This window comes from Polyodon spathula, chromosome 15, assembly GCF_017654505.1.
Source record: "Polyodon spathula isolate WHYD16114869_AA chromosome 15, ASM1765450v1, whole genome shotgun sequence".
In the NCBI taxonomy this organism is placed as follows: Eukaryota; Metazoa; Chordata; class Actinopteri; order Acipenseriformes; family Polyodontidae; genus Polyodon; species Polyodon spathula.
The window spans coordinates 1,016,458-1,038,832 of NC_054548.1; positions in this window are offsets into that span (position 1 = coordinate 1,016,458).

A 22,375-nucleotide genomic window follows, 5' to 3' on the forward strand; every position below is an offset into this window, starting at 1 on the left:
TTATTCTATATACTGTAACACTTCACATTAAGGCTGGGATTAAATCAAACCTTTGACCTACCCACTAATCACACATTACAAACTTGTACTTAATAGTGCTTTATTTTTTTCTAAGAAGCTTCATTCTACTCATAAAAACACCCACTATCAAATTCCGTGTTGTAATTTGCAATTAGCGTGTGGGTCAAAGATTTGATGTCTCTAATAACTGTATTCACATAGTAATTGCTTAGTAAATACATGTGTACTTATACATAATTACAATGTTATTATGCATAGTCACAATGTACTTATTGTGTACATATTTTTGCATGATACAATAGCCATAACTCTCAACCTAACCCTAACCCTTTTCTGATACAATTGTGCACTTATACAGTAGTCTCCACATATAGGAACACCTCCGAAGAGAACACTTCGCCTAAGGACAGACTTTTCCCATTGTAAATGCTCCGGCTAAAGAAACAGGAACTTCACTTAAAACAACTCCATCGTGACACCAGTAGCATTTGTTCACAAGAGATACAGTACTGTTTTGTGACCTGATAACTCATTATCATCATACTAAAATTAAAATGGTTTATTCAGCCTTTTCAAAAGCGACGTGTCGTCGCGAGAGTGTCTTGAGGCACACTGATTGGTTTATTATTTTCTTTTAGAACCACCATCATATCACTGAATTGTTTTGTATTCTGATTTCCAAGAGTGCACCTTATCACTACAAAATGGCATGTAAACACATAGCAAAATGCATCGCTATTTCCCTTGCTACAAAAATGTGACCATGAGGAGCTTGCAGGTTTGAATCCTGGTCATGCTGAGTTGCAGATTGTGGCTTGGGTCCATAGGAAGTGTTGTATTGGACTTTGCACTGCCAAGGTTGAGGAGGAAAATCAACAGGGCATAGTTTACCTTATCACACATCAGGGAATGCATAGCCTTATTACCAGGGATAAGTAGTTTACAGTCATAATATCTGTTGCTAAACCTTCGCGTTTTGTGAATAGGGCCATTGTAACAAAGCTTTATTAAATCCGTCAAGTTCTGTGAATAGACCGTGATAAGCTGAGTTTAACCGATGTCCTTTTTTAGATGATGTTGTGTTTTCCTGCAATAGCAGAATTGTCTTTCCTTTGAATTTACTTCATTTCACAAGTGTAGAAGGGGCAAGCATATGTCTGTTCAATTATTAATGCAATACTGTTTTGACATTATGATATGTATCCTCTGTTGCTCAATTTAAACTGTAAAGTAAGTGAGCCTTTCATGGATCCTTTCATGGCAGTGAAGGCTTTTACACATTGCGTGACTCAGGGCTCAGAGCACCTTCTCGCGTTGTTAATTATGAATAACAACAGCAGGAAAAATACTCTGTGTGCTACATTATTTAGTAAAACATTTGCAGCTCTACAGTTCTGGTCACAAGTGTTGCATTGCCTACATTTTAGGATTGAGACATGATTTAAAATAAGAAAAAAAAAAACCTATATGAATATAATTGAGATATTTTATTTAACATCATGTAAGCAAAGAAACTACAAAGTAATATTGCAAGAGTCTACTGGAAGCCATAATAGTAGTACAGTATTTCATGTGAGATTTTGAAGTGTCATATTTTTCCATATTTCTCAGTTTCTCCTTAGATATATGGAAAACTATAAAGCGAACCTGAATATTATTCAGAAGGTTTCACTAGACTTTATAAAGCAAAAGTAGCAAATTCTAGAGGGTGATTTAAAACTGGTCAATGCTGTACATGCAGTACAATGCTGTAGCCTATATTCTTTAGCTATATATCATACACTGCAGATGGCCGGACTTTCAAGAATGAAACCATGTTGGTATTAATGGGCACTGATGTAGGCCTTAGGTAATGGCAGGACCTCAGTTCTTTTGTACTGCTTTATAGAAGTGAGACTGGGCCAGGCGTGTTTATGGCAATACATTAAAAACATGAACAACAGTCCAAATAAAGGAATAGCAGCAGTGAGCTGCATAGCAAAATCAGGAAGAACCATGAAATGACTGCTTTCAGAGTGACTGTTTTTAGTAAACACCACTTCTACGTTCTGCTATGAGACGGACGCAAAAAGGTTACACATGCTAAAAGTTTGAAAGCATGGGCAAGCAGTCGAGTAGCAGGTTGCAAATTACCCTCATTTTAGCATTTAAAGCCATGAAGCAAACAAGCCACTGAGGTTAACATAGAACAGATTGCAGAGCTGGTGATAGAAATGATAATATTGGTGTAGTCAGAACTTTTACAGAAACATTGTTGTGTTTAACAAAGAAACATTTTCATTGAGATGGTAAGCTTTCATTTACTAGCTACAGTTACTTTAGCTGAAAGACGCATTCTTTTTTCATTATGAACAATTTAATCTTACCAGAATTTTTTATTTTTTTTGTACTATGTTTTTATATTGCCTTGTTTTCTCATATAGGATAGACCCATGGCCCTTTTGTGTCTATAAGTTTGTCTATAATACAGGAAGGACTGTTTTGTGGGATGATTGATTGAAACCTACCTGTACCTGTGCAAGCCAAGCCAAGGGTGATAGCCGCAGCTTTCTAGACTGCCAGGATCAAGCTGTACTTGCTCACCTCAATAGAAAAAACCTGCAATTCAAATATATGCATCATCCTATAGAATTAACAAGTGTTGCTTCATAAAGTCGAGTGAAACCTGTTGAATAATGTTACATTAACATATTGAATTCCATACCGCTTTGTATTTGTCCATGTAGTTAACAACAAAATGGCAAAAATAAAATAAAAGGCATGAAATGCTGTAATATTACCATTTTGTAGTTTCTTTCATTACATGATGTTAAATAAAAGATTAAAATGATGTTCATATTGCTTTTTTTATTATTAATATTATGTTTCAATCCTTAAAATTCTAGTTGTTCCAAAACCTTTGGCCATAGCTGTATATATTGTTTTACTATAATAATCTTCTAATGGAGGTTAGATAGTAAAAAATAAATAAATAAATAACAGTATCAGTTAACTGGAAAGACACAGCCACACAGTTATACAACATACAAGAAAAGCAATTGTGGATTGACTGACTATGCACATTAGTAACACCTTATAAGACATGTTTAGAAGTGCTTGACTTCTCTGGAGAAGACTCCTGACAGGTACGGTACATTTATAATAATGATATTTGTGATAAATTAGCTACAGCAGAAACAAGGCAATTTCAAATCAAGGAGGTGTGATGATTATCTTGAGCATGCACACAACCAGCTGATTTATTCATTCGTCTCAGCAATGACAGAACATGAAGAAACCCCTGCTTAACCCTAATAAATAGACAGATTAGGGTCCTATGTTCTGTCATTAACCTGTCATGGCAGATGTATATCTGAGGGTTAGGGATATTAAACTATTGCCCTAGACACAGATTAAGTTGTTCTTTATGCAGTAGTAGCACAGACCAGTTCCATATTTCATTCCAGAATTCTCACACACAACTTGTCTTGGAAACGAAGGACTAAACTACCACTGAGCCTTGAAGAAATGTAAGCTTTCAAGTCAATACTTGTTATTGTAGTTATATTATTCAAGCAAGAGATTATGTATAGTACAGGAAACTAAATAATCTCTGGATTTCATTTTTAAAATATACATTTTTTGAACAAATGAAAAATAACTGAATATTTTACATGAAAAGACATGTATAAGCTTACTGTGAATTTAGAATGCAGTTTTACGCTTGTTCTAAAGCACCGTAATGGTGTGTTACTAAGCCTAGCCACAAATGCTTCATACTGAGGTAAAGTGTGATAAAAGTAGAACTAAACCTTAACATTTTCAATTTGCAGAACATATGCCCACTTGAAAGTATGGAAGGAAATGGAATCATAATCTGTTCCTTCGTTTTGGTTACCGTATTGAAGCCGGAAGGACCCGTTTTATTGTATCATGAGTGTTTTGTTTTGTTTGCTTGTTATTTCTTAGATGGCTAAACACGTTCCGGAGCTATCGGCAGAGGTCAGCACCCACCCGGAACATCATGTACCAAAGAGCACACCACTATTGTATATTCACAAAAATAATAAATATTGGGAGATGTACTAAAGTGTTGCGCCTGCGCAATAGTCGCAAATCAGTTGCAAAATTATTCAGAAGTCTAGGGTGAAAGATACTAAACATGTACAATGCTGTTAAAGACTTTTTATGGAATGCATTGTGACAGCAGTTTTTCTTTGTGGTTCAACCTTAGATGAATATGTAATTATGGGCATTCCTGCATAAATTTGCAAAAAGGGGCAGAGGTAGTGCAAATGATGGTTCACAAATATTGTAATGAAATGTACTAAAGCTGCCGACAAATTTGACACTTACTATTGTATCAATTTGTTAAAAACTTTTGAAAGCACCTATTAAATAGCCCCAATTGTTGCTGGCATAACCCAGTCTGCTTTTTCTTGTGCATTGCCAGTTGTGCTCAATGTACTTTTGAGACGAACACTCAAGTACCTCATGTTGTTGTATTTTTTTTAAACCCGACACCTCCTTATGTTGGACAAACCGGTTTAGCAAGGGGCTACTGTATGATTATGAAAAGCTTTTTGGAGGTATATATATAAAAATAGGTACAATGAAGACCTAACAATGCATTGTACAGATGACGTTTACATTTAACAAAAACATTGTTATTTTGATTCTTGCACCCTTGCATGTATAGACGTTATCCTTCGGGCACCCTCTGCTACAGCAAACCACAACTCAGCTCCCGCTATTTATTTGAACAATGTCACGCAACACTCGCAATGTACTGTCTGTATGCTAGCGATCTCGATAAGAAGACTCAACAAATATTTAAATTAGTATATTGCGGCTCTTTTCATTAAAGTATTTTCTCTTAATACTACAAAATGTATCCTTTGTGAACTGCCGCAACAACAATACAAATTGTGGTATGTTTGTGCTGCGACTGGATAATCTTAGTACGTCTACCTCATACTGCACATACTTTTTACTGTAGCATTATTACCTTGGATACAAAGCAGCATTGAGTTGATATGCTGTTCGATAACATATGTTTTATCCCACTTTTGTTGTCCCGGTTGTGGTTGTTATGATATTTCATCCATTCAAATATCTCCAGCTAGAATGAAAATCAAATTGTAGTCTAGTATAGAGGCTTTAAATCAGGTACCAGGAAGAAGGAAATGTAATCAAATAAACAATGTTCATTATTTATATTAACACCCTATAAGCAGTCCAGGAGTAAACTATAAAATAGACTTGAAGTAACCTCTCTCATTCTGACGGTTCAGTTATATGGCAACCATGATATCACTATGTAACACAATTTTTGTTCCTGGGTAGTAAGTTTTATTTCCTAATTGCTTATGCCTCAAAAGTATAGAAAATGGCTATTATTCCCCAAAAACTTTGCTTTTTTATTTACAGTATAATCGTAAATCTCGAAAAACTACTCACGTCTAAATCTTTTGTAGTCATTTTTGTATTACTTTACTATAAATACATGTTCATTTTTATTCATATGTTGTTTTTTTCTGACTTTATGTGAACGAAAAGACACACATTTGCCCGTTTTCCCATTGGAAAAAGTGATATTTTGAAATATCACTGTCCTGGTCACAAAAGCAAAGTCTGTGGGGAGTAATAGCCATTTTCTATACTTTTGAAGCATAAGCAATTAGGAAATAACACTTACTACCCAGGAAAAAAAAAAATAAATTGTTACACGGTGTATTCAGTACTAGTGCCCCAAACCCAAGCTCCATAGAGGTGGTCCAACACTGCTTCCAAATGTTATCTTACCTGATGAATTTTAGTGCAGTACTTTTGCTTTCTCTCACTGGGGAGATCCTATCCCTGGAGGGCTACCTGAACTATCAGGTTGTATAATTTGTATTTTAAACCACAAATAAAATAACTCAGATTGGAGCGCATCTGGACAATAGGCCGACTTTGTGGAAACTGTCAATTAGTGATGCTCTAGTAGAGTCGATTGTTAATCTGTAGAGTTCTGAGCAGCCTGGCGTTCATCAAGATCAGATGCATGATGTCACAAAGCTGCTCAAGCATCTGTCTGTGCAGATCCTTCAACCAATCATGCAGCTTTTAAAAGTAACTGAAGAGATGATGCATGGCAATCTCAATCAAGAGAACCAATTACCTAAATGCTGCCACCCTGTCAATGGAGGAGAAAGACACTTGGTTTAGCTATTTCCTACTATGAATAATCGCAGTGTTGTCAACTTTTCCTTCATCATGTTAGTAATACACACATGCAAATTATTTAAGTATTTTTGTTAATGTTTATAATAAATCCAAAGTATTTAGAGTGACATGCATTTAAAAAAAAAAAGTTAGTCTATGGTAAGAATAGTAAAACAAATCTATGAGTTTAAATGGTAAGTGTCTATTGCTCAATAATAACTATAAACATATTGTTTACTCCTATCTGGGGAACTATAACTCCTCTGAGATCTGTGGCTCTGTCAGTTAAGTGAGAATCGAGAGGCGCACCTTCTTCTACCTGACTGGTAAAGATTGACTATACTGTAACTGAGGTGGCAACTCTACATGTAAAGACTGACACCTAGTTTCAGTGGAGAGCACAGTTACCCAGAGCTGCCACATAATTCTGAATCAAAGGTACCGCGGTGGAGAGAACAACAACACCATTTAATGCATCTCACAGGTATCGGAATAACCTATATAGACATGCTAGAATGAGGAATAACAAATTAATATTGAATTACATTACAAAGTTGATCCAATAATAAAAAGAATAAAAAAAGAATTAGAGGGGGGTGTCAGTGAGGCAGTTTAACTGCTTTGAAAAGCAATAAGACTAGGAAGAGAGGGAGAATAAAAGGCTTGCATTTCGATTTTTAAGGGTTGTCATTCAGGTGACGAACATGGTATTTCAGCAATGCTGGTGTATCAGTTGATCCAGTACAAAGTCCAAGTCTGATGCATAATTAATAAGACAACACGAAAATAATTGGGACTGTTGTGATCTTTGCTGACCCAGTTCAGAGGAAGCAGTGCAGTGGTGACTAAACAGTGTAAACGTGCAAAAGAAAGAGAACATTGTGCATGATAATGTATTGCATTTAGTTACACAAAAACAGTAAACCATTCAAATACAGCCACCATTTCTGTCCTTAAAATATATATTGTATACAATATAGACTTCTAGGCACTGTTAGACACACTGTATGATCATCTAGTATTATACTGACCATTCTGTTTACATTGATTGAATAGTTTTTGCAAAATAAGAATCTTAGAAAATAATAACTATTTGTGTATTTTTTTTTATTTGTATTTTTTTTTTTTTAATAAATGCAAAAGAGAGATTATTAATTTAAATTTTGTTATTCTTGTTTTTCAAATTGGCAATGAATAAGTACCCTAAGGGAATGTTTTATGTTGTGGAACGATGTATATTGAAGATAGAATTTTTGATTTATGAAAACAATTTTAAAATAAAACTTGAAAAGTAATAAACAATGGCTGGGTACCCTAATTTATAAGGATGAAGAATTCATTTTAGAAATGTTTTTTGTTTGTTTGTTTGTTTGTTTTTTAATGGAAATGTCTGGGTTCTATAAATTACTATCTTGCGGATGAGATTTAAAATCAAACTTTCTTTCAGCCCCATTGACTGTCTCTATGCATCTCTCACAACTCTGTATAACCATGCTTGTAAGTATCCTGCATAATAAAAATAGGACTATGATATGACACCTATTGTTGTAATTGGGAGCTATGTGGCATTAATACCATACTCTGTGTTTAATCTTTTCACCAGAAACCACCATTTATGTTGTGTACATTATACATTTTACATTATTGAATAATTTTTCTCTTCTCATCCATATATCTGCATTAAAAAAATATTTAGTGTCTACTATTCCTTTATGTCCTATTATGTCTAGTTAGTCAATTAACCTTTGCAGAACATTTTAAATTCCATTTCTACTAAACCCTGGAGTGTCGGCATTACAGTATGTTATAATCCTAACGGTTTTAATGGGATTAAATGCTGATAGTCGCTAATGCAGTTGTCTTAATTATGACTTCTCGAAGGAAATGACAGAAAATGTAACAAAGTCCGACAATACAACCTACAGCTATGTGCTTTACTATCAAAAAATCTGGCAATTATGAATTAGCTAGGGCGTGTGCATGCCTGCATGCTGCCAATCTGACAAACTGAAAAACAGTTTAATGACAAAATATCGACAGTTTCATCACATCACAGTTTGTGAAACAGAGGAATAATCAAATTATTTATAGCATAACATATACAAATATGCATTGACATGATATATTGTTTAACATTGAAACACATGCAGACGCACATTATTACACTGGAACATATTATACTCCCTTTTATGAACTGGATCTTGATTTAATTGAAAATCTAACTGTATAAATGGTAAGAGCTAATATTGGGTGAATACATGACCCAGACTGTACACAATTCCCAGAAGGACTAAAGTCTAAGGGTGTAGGTCCACCACTGTTTCCATTATTAAACAGATATGTTTGAAGGCGGTAGGTTGTTTTTGTTTTATTTTGGAAGTTCTCAGTGTACAGGCAAGCTTGTGGAGAGTTACTAATAAGGACACATTCCTTATTTGGATATAGTGTGTTCTTCCTGTCTTTTGTAATCTGTTATTAGCAGGGGGTGTGTGTCAGATGCATGAATTATGAATATGTTTATTAGCTGGACCAGCACAAGGTACAGAAGGATACCAAGCTATACTGGAAAATAGTTACAAAAAGAAAAAAATTGTTGAAGGTAATAAAAGGCTTGTTTATATATTATTGTTAGACCAGAGCAATGAAGACTGATCTGTTGTCTCTGAAATATGTAATTATGCACATTAGTGCCTTTGTCTGTAATACATGCTGATACTGAAGTTTAATAAAGCATTAGTATTAAACACATTGTTGCACTGAGTGAATCAGTCTGGGTTCATCCTCAAAATAAGACCCAGACCAGTTAACAGACTCAGTGAGCTTCTTGTTGCATTGTGCATCACCATGCTCTTCTGTGTGATGTGCCATTCTTAAACATAGTTCAGTTCAATAATTATACCCTTGAAATGATAAGGAACTATAAAAGACTCAGATTAGTTAGTCCTTCCAATTGAACCAGGGTCAAACTCAATTTTCATTTTTTCATGTATATTCTGTATGTAATACTGTTTATATTCAGTATCAATTGTACTGTGGTCAACAATAGGTTAACCTGTGACCAAGCCATATTCATGTTTGGATCTCAAAAGGCAGTTGATTAAAATAATAATTAAAAAATCCCATTCAACTTGCAGTTCAGTGCCTGTGTTTCTCTATGGGAGCAGCAGTACAGTGTAGCAGGGTTCCACAGCTGCAGCCCAAGCAGCTTTGGCATTCTGTTCACTTAACACTCCACCCTCTCTCTCTCCACACTCTCAGTGCCCCTTGCTGCTCTCTCTGTCATTTCCTCTTTGCTCCTCTGCATACTTTCTTCTCTCTTGTTCTTTGTCAAGCTTTATGCAACTCTAACAACATCACCTAATATCAGGTGATGGACCCTTCTGTCAGGGATCATTCCGGGTCAAGCCCACTTGCTCCGGCAATTATTTCAAATCTGTTTTGTCCAAAAATTTACCTACTTGATTTTTGGCTTTAGCAGTTATAGATAAAAGCTTACCAACACAATTGCCTCTACTAGCTGATTAGTACCCAAATCATTTAGTGACCAAGACTTCCAGCAACTATCCATTTCAGTTTCTACTTAAAAACTTTGTAAAATTCTTACAGTAGCAACACTCTGTCTTCTTATCGTGCAGTTGCTTCAGTATAAAGGCTTGAGGTTGATGGCTGGACCCCTGAACCAATCAACATGACCCCATAGAAGGCTTTGCAGACTGATTGATGTGTTTTTGAAACTTGAACTTTCCCCTATAAAAGAGATTTAAGGTTTAAGGATCCAGTCTATAAAATATCTGTAACTATTTACTTACATTTATGAAATTCCATTCCATCTTGCCGACAGTTTAAATTGTTTGAAAAATACTATTGGGACTCAATTATATTACTAGATTTGCCCTAACCCTCAGGCATCAGCACAATGGGTTTTGAACAAACACTACACAATTGTCCCGTAATGGTAGTGCACTTGTACCATTGCAATGGATTATTTTTGTTTATATTTATATTTGTTTGTATGAGATACTGTTGGTACATTAAGTGTCAAAATATCACCACAGTTGAACCACTGTAACTGTACATGTTCCACTGTTGCCTGTTAACACATAACCAATGCATTGCAGTTGTAGAGCCCCTGCCTTGTCTGATATATGCTCTTGGAATATTGATTGATCAACCTAATGGTTTTGTATGCTAGCACTCAAATAGAGGGCAGTGTTTGGAAATTGGCTATAAATAACCTCTGTCATTGTTTGGAGGCAAAGGGTTCGAGCTGTTTGCTGAGGGTTAGATTGACTGGCCCTCCTGAGAAAAGGAGAATATCCCTTTGTTTCCGTAACATGAAAGTGCATGAAAAGGCACTTTTACCTCTTCCATGACTGCCGCAAAGAAACTAGGCTGATGCCAACTTAACAGCACAGTCACAGCCTATGCAAAAAATATCTCTGACATCAAATCAGAATCCCCCTACTCTGTACTGTCACAAACAGCATGAACACTGAATATTTCATGTAATGAAAGTACTTGCAGAAAGGAGATTATTAGCAGGTCTCTTTTGCATGCTAATATTAACTTGAGTGTGACAGTGCAATAAAACCAATTTGGAAATACTAGCAAGCCCAGAGGGATCCCTGTAAATAACGTTAATTACACTTGGCAGTGCTCTCACGGCAGATCGCTGCAGGCTGGGGTAAGCACAATAAGTTGTGCAGTTGCAGTGTGTGTGCGTGATTGAGGGCAATGTAGGCATATAACCTGACAAATGAATGTTTTGGCTGCTGAGAATTGAATGCAGCTGTAGTTCCGCAAAAACATCAAAACACAATCAAGAGCTGGTTGGAGCCCTTGAGAGCTCTGGGGATTCCTTAGGCAAGAAGGCTAAAAGCAATGTGAGGAATAAGGATGAAAAGGTTTTGCACACGCTCTCGCTAGATATTCTAGCTGATTCTTGAGGGCAGTTGGGATAAGCCTTCAGTACGCTGCAAAGCACCCACATGTCATACTTTAGGCTTAGCTATTACAGTACATTATAAAGGTGTGATAAAGTATAATTATTTGTTAGGTTTTGAAATGTGATTGAGCTATTATAACAGTGGAACATAATAATAATAATAATAATAATAATAATAATAATAATAATAATAATAATAATAATAATAATAATAATAATAACAATAAATGAACTTCAGTGAGCCTGTATCACATGTGACTGTTGTTGTTGCTGTTGTTTTTCTGAAAGAACCACACTTAAAGTAATTATTCTTTCTGTAATTATTCTTTTGCATTTCCTTTAAACTGAGGCATTTAGCTTATATAACATATTTTATTTCAGGCACAAAACCAGCACTTACACAACCTTGCACAAACTGACAGGCAGAAAAAGAAAGATTTGCAGTGCTCAGGCAATCTGAAAGATGTTATAAGACAATTCATAAACTTCATTCAGTTCTTAATTTTAAAAACACAATGTGTACACGTTTTTTTTTTTTTTTTTTTTTTTTAAATACATGTGTGTACAGTATGGAGATACATATAGTGCTTGTATCATTCTATCGGCACAGACAAAGAGTCAAATAACTAGGTACTAATCCATTCAGGGCCATATGTTAACAGCACAATCTTACAATCAGTTCTAGATTCTAGATGAAACAAAGGCGTCCATTATCTCTCTGCATCAGATACAAAAATAATTGGTCTAAATTTGACTATATTTCTCAAATGGTAAAAAGATATTTTAATAACTTCCCTAATATGAATCTCAAATGATAGATCAGTATCAAAAATGACCCCAAACTCTTAATTTCTAGTTTAAATTTTGATGAGAGACTGCAAGGGTCAAGCTCATGTAATCCCACATTTCCTTTTAGTTGTTTCTGTGACCCCTCTAGCATAACTTCTGTTTTATCTGAATTCAACATTAGAAAATTTTGTGGCATCCAATGCTAGATGTCTGTAAGGCAAGCAGCCAATAACACCATCTGAAGAAATTCCTGGCTTTAGGGACAAATATAGCTGAGTATCATTAGCATAGCAAATCATGGATGAATATTTTAAATTTGGACAAATATATTTTTCTGCTTAATATTCTGCTCAACTCGTGGCTCTGACTATGTTTGAAAGGATAACTGTTCTGTCATTTGTTTTTTTTTGTTTTTTTAATCCGCAGCAAGCACAGGACATGGTGAGATTCATACATCAATTTTTAAGGCCCTCCTATTTTTTTTGAAAAGGAGCATGAATGCACTTGGCCACAGTCCAGTTTGTACATAAAAGTTTTCTTGCCTGCTTGCTTAAACCGCAAGCTTAATAACGCATCCTCCATCTTTCAAATGTTACAGGTCTTGAAGGCTCATTCACCTTTCAAAAAGTATAATGCTGTCATGCTTAGGTACTTGAGATGAGGCAGAAGGGTCAGTTGATACAATAGTCCACTGGTAAAAGCAGTCACTTTGGTACAGTACTTTCAGCTTACTGTAACACTACATATTGAAGATTGTTCTCTTACAAAATGAATCAATTTTCTTTTAATACAAAATGTTTCTGCTACAAATCCAGAATTATGCTGTAGTTGACAAAAATCCTTTAGTCTAATTCTTCCTACACCCAGCAATAATGAAGGACTTTACTGAGACCAAAACATCCTCATAAACAACAAGGTTCAGCACCCTCCCCAGCATGTAGACCCTGCTTGTCCTAGAGTGACTTGTTTTACACTGACTTACATACTATAATTCATTATCTATCATTAAAGAGGAAGTAGCAGGGTTCTGGAAAATATAACATTCCACGCTCCCACGTGCTGCTGCAACTGTTTAAATAATGTACCTGTAATATAGCGTTCCACGCCCCCACGTGCTGCTGCAACTGTTTAAATAATGTACCTGTAATATAGCGTTCCACGCCCCCACGTGCTGCTGCAACTGTTTAAATAATGTACCTGTAATATAGCGTTCCACGCCCCCACGTGCTGCTGCAACTGTTTAAATAATGTACCTGTAATATAGCGTTCCACGCCCCCACGTGTAATATAGCGTTGCTGCAACCACGCCCCCACGTGCTGCTGCTACTGTTTAAATAATGTACCTGTAATATAGCGTTCCACGCCCCCACGTGCTGCTGCAACTGTTTAAATAATGTACCTGTAATATAGACAAATTTCCCATGACATTAGTATCGCAAAGGTGCGGGGTTCACGCACGACGTTTACAAAATTTAGTACATGGAATATTATATCGCGTTCCAGGGCCCCACGACGACGTTGACAAATTTATTGCACTGTATTACATGGTACCTGTTATATTCCACGGTGCGGGGGTTCAGGTTACGCAACTGTTTAAATTTATTACATGGACTACGTCCCCACGTGTGCACGACTGTTTTAAAGGTAATGTACCGACGTTTATACCATGGACGATTATTCGCAAGGTGCACGTGGTGCTGCACGATGTTTACATGTAATTTATTACAGCTTCCACTGCAACTTTTAAATATATGGTGGCACGACGTCCACGTTGCCAAATGTTATTACATGGACAATAATGTCACAAGGTAAATATATCGTTCCACGTGCCCACGATGTGCTCGACAAATGTATTACATGGACATATGTCCTGTAATAAGGCTTCCACGCCCCCACGTGCTGCTGCTACTGTTTAAGTAATGTACCTGTAATATAGCGTTCCACGTCCCCACGTGCTGCTGCAACTGTTTAAATAATGTACCTGTAATATAGCGTTCCACGCCCCCACGTGCTGCTGCAACTGTTTAAATAATGTACCTGTAATATAGCGTTCCACGCCCCCACGTGCTGCTGCAACTGTTTAAATAATGTACCTGTAATATAGCGTTCCACGCCCCCACGTGCTGCTGCAACTGTTTAAATAATGTACCTGTAATATAGCGTTCCACGTCCCCACGTGGTGCTACGACTGTTTAAATAATGTACCTGTAATATAGCGTTCCACGCCCCCACGTGCTGCTGCAACTGTTTAAATAATGTACCTGTAATATAGCGTTCCACGCTCCCACGTGCTGCTGCAACTGTTTAAATAATGTACCTGTAATACAGCGTTCCACGCTCCCACGTGCTGCTGCAACTGTTTAAGTAATGTACCTGTAATATAGCGTTCCACGCCCCCACGTGCTGCTGCAACTGTTTAAATAATGTACCTGTAATATAGCGTTCCACGCCCCCACGTGCTGCTGCAACTGTTTAAATAATGTACCTGTAATATAGCGTTCCACGCCCCCACGTGCTGCTGCAACTGTTTAAATAATGTACCTGTAATATAGCGTTCCACGCCCCCACGTGCTGCTGCAACTGTTTAAATAATGTACCTGTAATACAGCGTTCCACGCCCCCACGTGCTGCTGCAACTGTTTAAATAATGTACCTGTAATATGGTGCACAGGTGCCAGGGTGTACACGCATAATTAGTTCGCAACATGGACTGGATTGACATACGTCGCAAGGTGCGGGGGTGCACGACGACGTTGTACAAATTTATTACATGTACATTATGTCGCAGGTGCGGGGGTGCACGACGACGTACAAAAATTATTACATGGACATTATATCGCAAGTTCGGGGTGCACCACGTGCGTTGACAAATTTATTACATATGGACATTATATCGCAAGGTTCGGGGGTTACCACGATGCTGCAAATTTATATACATGGACATTATAATCGCAAGGTGCGGGGAGGGTCACGACGCCACGTTGCTACAAATTTATTACATGTACATATATCATGTCCAAGGTGCGGGGGTGCACGACGACGTTTACAAATTTATGTAACACAGGACGGGTGCACGGTGCGTTGGGGGTTTACGACATGGACATTGAATGTCATACTTACAGAATGTTACCACATTATATCGCAAGGGTGCGGGGGTGCACGACGACGTGACAATTTTATTACATGGACATTATGTCGCAAGTTATAAGGGGTGCAATGGTCCCCAACATGGTGCGGGGTGCACGACGACGTGACAAATTTATTACATGGACATTATATCGCAAGGTGCGGGGGTGCACGACGACGTTGTTGACAAATTATTACATGGACATTATATCACAAGGTGCGCACGTGCGTGCTGCAACTGTTTAAATAATGTACCTGTAATATAGCGTTCCACGTCCCCACGTGGTGTACGACTGTTTAAATAATGTACCTGTAATATAGCGTTCCACGCTCCCACGTGCTGCTGCAACTGTTTAAATAATGTACCTGTAATATAGCGTTCCACGCCCCCACGTGCTGCTGCTACTGTTTAAGTAATGTACCTGTAATATAGCGTTCCACGCTCCCACGTGCTGCTGCAACTGTTTAAATAATGTACCTGTAATATAGCGTTCCACGCCCCCACGTGCTGCTGCAACTGTTTAAATAATGTACCTGTAATATAGTGTTCCACGTCCCCACATGGTGCTACGACTGTTTAAATAATGTACCTGTAATATAGCGTTCCACGTCCCCACGTGGTGCTGCAACTGTTTAAATAATGTACCTGTAATATAGCGTTCCACGCTCCCACGTGCTGCTGCAACTGTTTAAATAATGTACCTGTAATACAGCGTTCCACGCCCCCACGTGCTGCTGCAACTGTTTAAATAATGTACCTGTAATATAGCGTTCCACGCCCCCACGTGCTGCTGCAACTGTTTAAATAATGTACCTGTAATATAGCGTTCCACATCTCCACGTGGTGTACAACTGTTTAAATAATGTACCTGTAATATAGCGTTCCACGCCCCCACGTGGTGTACGACTGTTTAAATAATGTACCTGTAATATAGCGTTCCACGCCCCCACGTGCTGTTGCAATTATTTAAATAACATGCCTGTATTTTTTTCTTTTTATTATTAACATCCTGACAACGTTTTACCCTTATTACTTACTCTTTAACTCCCAATAACCCCCTATCTATCTTAATAGTGTGCTCATCTAAGATTGTGATTTAGCATCAGTGGTCTGCAGGATCTCCTTCGACCAGTAATGGAGTCTGTCACCACAGTAGATATACATTGAAGGGGAATCAATTCCTCAATTCCTGAATCAAGGCACAGTTTTAGGTAACACAGAAGCTAGCTATGGTTTACTGAGGTAAGGACCCGCAATTTTAAATATAAGACTATAGGGTTATACCCACAGAGGTTCTTTTAAATCCAGGGGAAAAGAGTCCAGTGGCCAAACAATACAGAAATACAATCAAATTAATTATCCAAACCAATCACAAAACATTCAACACTCTGGGACCCCTTACTACATCTAAATAATGAAACATTGTGTACAGTGCTACACAAATCAAGTATGTGACAAAATTGCTCTCTCTCTCTCTCTCTCTCTCTCTCTCTCTCTCTCTCTCTCTCTCTCTCTCTCTCTCTCTCTCTCTCTCTCTCTCTCTATCTCTATCTATTATATATATATATATATATATAATATATATATATATATATATATATATATATATATATATATATATGTGTGTGTGTGTGTGTGTGTGTGTGTGTGTGTGTTCAGAGGAGATGGACTCCCTCTTTTCTAGCTGGGAGCTGCCCTCAGATAGGTGATGCTTGACTACCATTAAGCTTCTAAGGCAGAATGGGGAAATCACTAGCCCCCCAGTGAGAAGATACATAATGATTTTAGCTTTACAGTTTAGATTCAATGTGAGCGCATTGCCATACTGCAGGTAGCTTAACCTTGTTCCTCCTTGGCCTCTGACAGCAACAACAAAAAAAAAAAAAATGGGCAGCTTTGTTTTTCTTTCTTTATTTAATGCAGTGTCACAATACCTTCATGAAAATCAGCTAATACTTGACAGCGTGCTAACAGTCCTTCAATAGAGTATTTCTAAGGTCACTTCCAAACACTTTTTCTGGTATGTGGTAAAAAGAAAAAAAAATGTGTAGGAGTGATATTTGAAGACTCCAGATAGGGGACTTCAGATGTGTAGGAGTGATATTTGAAGACTCAGATAGGGGAATATGTAGGAGTGATATTTGAAGACTCAGATAGGGGAATGTGTAGGAGTGATATTTGAAGACTCAGATAGGGGAATGTGTAGGAGTGATATTTGAAGACTCCAGATAGGGGAATGTGTAGGAGTGATATTTGAAGACTCCAGATAGGGGAATGTGTAGGAGTGATATTTGAAGACTCAGATAGGGGAATGTGTAGGAGTGATATTTGAAGACTCCAGATAGGGGAATGTGTAGGAGTGATATTTGAAGACTCCAGATAGGGGAATGTGTAGGAGTGATATTTGAAGACTCCAGATAGGGGAATGTGTAGGAGTGATATTTGAAGACTCCAGATAGGGGAATGTGTAGGGGTGATATTTGAAGACTCCAGATAGGGGGATGTGTAGGGGTGATATTTGAAGACTCCAGATAGGGGGATGTGTAGGGGTGATATTTGAAGACTGAAGACTCAGATAGGGGAATGTGTAGGAGTGATATTTGAAGACTCAGATAGGGGAATGTGTAGGAGTGATATTTGAAGACTCAGATAGGGGAATGTGTAGGAGTGATATTTGAAGACTCAGATAGGGGAATGTGTAGGAGTGATATTTGAAGACTCAGATAGGGGAATGTGTAGGAGTGATATTTGAAGACTCAGATAGGGGAATGTGTAGGAGTGATATTTGAAGGCTCCAGATAGGGGAATGTGTAGGAGTGATATTTGAAGACTCCAGATAGGGGAATGTGTAGGGGTGATATTTGAAGACTCCAGATAGGGGGATGTGTAGGAGTGATATTTGAAGACTCCAGATAGGGGAATGTGTAGGGGTGATATTTGAAGACTCCAGATAGGGGAATATGTAGGGGTGATATTTGAAGACTCCAGATAGGGGAATGTGTAGGAGTGATATTTGAAGACTCCAGATAGGGGAATGTGTAGGAGTGATATTTGAAGACTCAGATAGGGGAATGTGTAGGAGTGATATTTGAAGACTCAGATAGGGGAATGTGTAGGAGTGATATTTGAAGACTCAGATAGGGGAATGTGTAGGAGTGATATTTGAAGGCTCCAGATAGGGGAATGTGTAGGAGTGATATTTGAAGACTCCAGATAGGGGAATGTGTAGGAGTGATATTTGAAGACTCCAGATAGGGGGATGTGTAGGGGTGATATTTGAAGACTCCAGATAGGGGGATGTGTAGGGGTGATATTCAAAGTCCTCAGACTGCCATCAAAGGAGAGTTATTCACTTGCCATAGTAGATGCTTACCCTTGTCGTATTTATGTTATTGAAAAAACAAACTTGCAGCAGGATGTATAGAAGATCATCCATAGACCCTATGATGTTTATGGCCGTCCTCAGGAGGAAATAACCCAGCGTTCCATAACAAGTATGATGTATGGAGAAGAAATTATTGTAAAGCCTAAATTAAACACCATAATTCAGAGAATTGTTTTCCTTGGATCAAGCTGTGCATCTGCTTGGCAACACAGCTTAATTCTGAGCAGTGCAATTTGTCTAATACTTCTGTTGTTGGATTTGACACCTGGTACACAAAAAAAAGTGATTATAGGGTTATTTAGTAAAAGATGATGATGACGTCAATGCACTGTGTGGCTGTCTAGACTCTGGTCATAATGTATTTTATATTTGTATTTAAAAGTATTAAAATATATTTGCATACATTTCTGTGATCATATTTGTTACTTAATTGCTCATTTCTTAATATTCAGCTTTCTTGTAGTGGCAACTGCCTGCATAATAATAATAATAATAATAATAACCATTAGATTAAAAAAGGGATCGCTTTAAAAACTGTCCTCTTAGAACATATCTGGATGAAAGAAAATTAGTGAGTGAGTTGCTGTGTATCCTTCTTTAATTAGTGTGGAAGTTAAACTAATTAATTCATTAGTGCATAATTGATGGAGGTTATAATGTGCATCATTATTTTTTTATTGTTTCTGTGCTTTGAGAGAGAAGTTGCAAAAACATGTATAGGACAATTCATATGCTGTATATAGTATAGATCATTATGGAGCATTTACATAGTTCAGATTCTAACTGGATAATTGGGCTCTATCACAATGTTTAACTCATGAGTAATTTAAATCCCATTTTAAGTCTTTTTTTTAAATATAAGATGACAACAACATTCCAGAACAGCTTCATAATTTTTGGATTGTATTATGTGTAGTTCTATACCAATATTTTAGTAAACAAAGATCTAAGCTATATTATTTACTTATGGCCTGGCTTCAGAATATTGCTTTCTACCAGCAGTCACCTGTGTTGCTAATGCATATGTAGGAATCGACAGGGCAGGACAACCAAAAGTACATGCAGAGACGATGCAATCTCTGTACTCTGCATTGCCAGGTCAGATTCTAACTGCTCTACAAATACAATACATTGAATGCTACATAAGAATGTGCCAGCGGTTTAGTGTCTAATTGTAAAACAGGAGACACTGTTACTTAAATGCATATTTAAATTATCATTGACGATCAAGGCTAAAAGTAAAAGTGGAAAAACAATGAGAGACAACTGCTATAAGCAAAACATTAAGCCCTATGTCCCTCCCAATATGTCTGGAAGGATGTGCCATACTGCTGATACAGTTAATAGCACATGGCTCCAGGATCAGAAATGCTCTAGCACACTAATGAGCACAGCCTGGGAGGAAGGGTACTTCATGTGGAAAATTGTGAAATGCCTGAGCTCAATTTTTGCAGGTGCTATTTGCAAAACTTAAAAAAAAAAAAAAGAAAATAAACTGACGGTTTATAAACAGAAAGCAATGCAGGGGAAACACAAAATTGTCCAAGCATGAAGTCACATACCTAGCCTTATTAATCTTTAGAGACAGATGATAATCAAGAAGGGAACTGGCAAACAATCTGTAACATAGGGCAAGCATTTACTGTTATTTCCAGAGAAGAACTCTATAAATTGATAATAAATTTGCTCCATGGAAGCACTAAATCTGGAAAAGGACTACAATAGGCAAAGCAAAGCCAAATGGACTCAAGATGTCCTGTATGTTGTTCTTTATGTAGATGACTTACAATGTGAATTGCAGTGGGTAAAAAAGTCATTGGATGAATATGCAAAACGACTTGATAATGTGTTGCCCGTTATATAGGAAAAACATTTTTATTTTACAAGAGCAGTCGTACCCAGAAATCAGTAATTGTCCACCGATGCAGAATGACTGGATGGACTTTGGCAGTGGTGACTCCCATGACTGTGAGATGGCTTGCCTGTTTTTCAAGTGGGTTATCTGTTTTCTATTCAGATGAGCTAATTTATTTGGTATGCAAAAAATCTGTAATAAATGCTCAGTCATTTTGCATCACTAAAAATATGAATAACATAGGGTACCTTTCCACTGCATTGTGAGACTGAGTTGAGGAGCACTACTGGCAACAACCTACCCACCCCCAGTGCCATGGCCTGTTATACACATTGACTCTGGATACCACCAGCGGTTTATATGAAGGAGACCGGCCAAAATAACAGACAAGCAATGCTTGCTGCCAACTGTTCAATAATTGGGTGGGAAATGAATTATGATCTACTGCACTCAATGGACATTTTAAATTAAGGGCTATCTTTCTAAACCTTTAATGAGCAATTGCTGCATTTCCTTTTCTCATAAAGTGTTCTGAATTCAATCAATATTTCTTTATAGTGCTCTAAAATATATTCCCTTGCTTTTTTTTAAATGGCATTTCGGTTATACATTTTTAACATCCCTCAGCCCCCTTCAGGGGCTCGTGGATTATTCAACTATCCTCATTCGTGGAATTATTAAGTACTCTATGAACATGAAAATATTAATGAACAAATTGCTTTGTGTGGTAAATTACAAGCAGCAAATATGCACTAATTGGCACTATTGCATGGCTACATATTTGAGTAAACTACTACCCTAAGTAAATAACGCTAGGCATTAGAGGTACATTAGAGTTATCTTGTGAGGAATGAGGAATTTGTATTCTAAGCACTGATAATGAATGAGAAAAGAATCCACATGCAAGTTATTTACACCATTTTGGGGATTTTATTATTATTATTTTTTTTTTATAATTAAAAATTAATTTTAGTTTTCTTAAGACCAAAAAATCTCTTTTCCAACAGAGTAATGTTTATCCAAGAGCAGTCCAGGGCCGGTGTAGGATTCACTGGGCCCTGGTGCAAGAGTGAAGTAGACCTTACCCCCCACCCCACCACCACCACCAAAAAAAACCAAAAAAAAAAACAAAACCTCAACCCAAAATAAATCTAATTAAAGTTTTGTTCCAAAAATGAGTACAAATCATGTGTGATTTTTGGGGAATTCAACGTCAGTTTATTTAGCTGCACAGGTTTATGTTTCATGAGTTCAACTCTTAGCTCTTTGGTACAAAAGTCAGGCTAAGTAGCTGGATCATAAAAATCACATAAAGGTGCCTGACTGGGTACTGGGTTTACAATGTGTGATTCAGTACCTTGTGTTTGCTATTGTTATTCATGTCTCTGGCTCAACTGTTGTTTATTTTTCATGCGAGGAGGAAGTTGGCAGTTCCGCTGCTGCACTATACTTCCATCTGCTGTTGTCGGCCCACTTTCAAACCATTTGCTGTACACTTTTTATAGCATTTTCTGCTTCTTTTGGGGAAATTTCTGCTCTAATCTATTATGGAAAATTGGGGTGTAATGTAGGAGTTCGCATAGAGAAGTAAAGATGGCTGATAGTCCTATGTGTTTATTTTTTTTCAGAAGTATTTGTGATTATATACCTTGGTAGTAAACTCTTTGTTATTATCTTTATAAACAGCAGCTGTGAAAGAAATGCAACCCCCCACCGTAAATGGAACAGTCTGTTGTTTTTTAATCCACACTGACTTATTATAAAGTTTCACACTGAGTCCTGCCTACTTAGCTCTGATTTGATAATGTGTGTTTTGACTGACAGTACAACTTTATTTTTGAACCATCAGGAGAACAGTTTTTTGTTTTCGTTTTTTGATAATGGACTCCAAAAAAAAAAAAAATTGGTATGAGCAAACATGTTATAGAATATCTTTGGTATGGGCACCAGCAGAGGCTGGGCCCAGGTGCAGTCACATCTCTCGTGCCCCCCCCTGACGCCGGCATTGGTGCAGTCCAATTCATATCTCTAACACCCTCGATTGTAGGTTATGATGGTGCCAGGCTT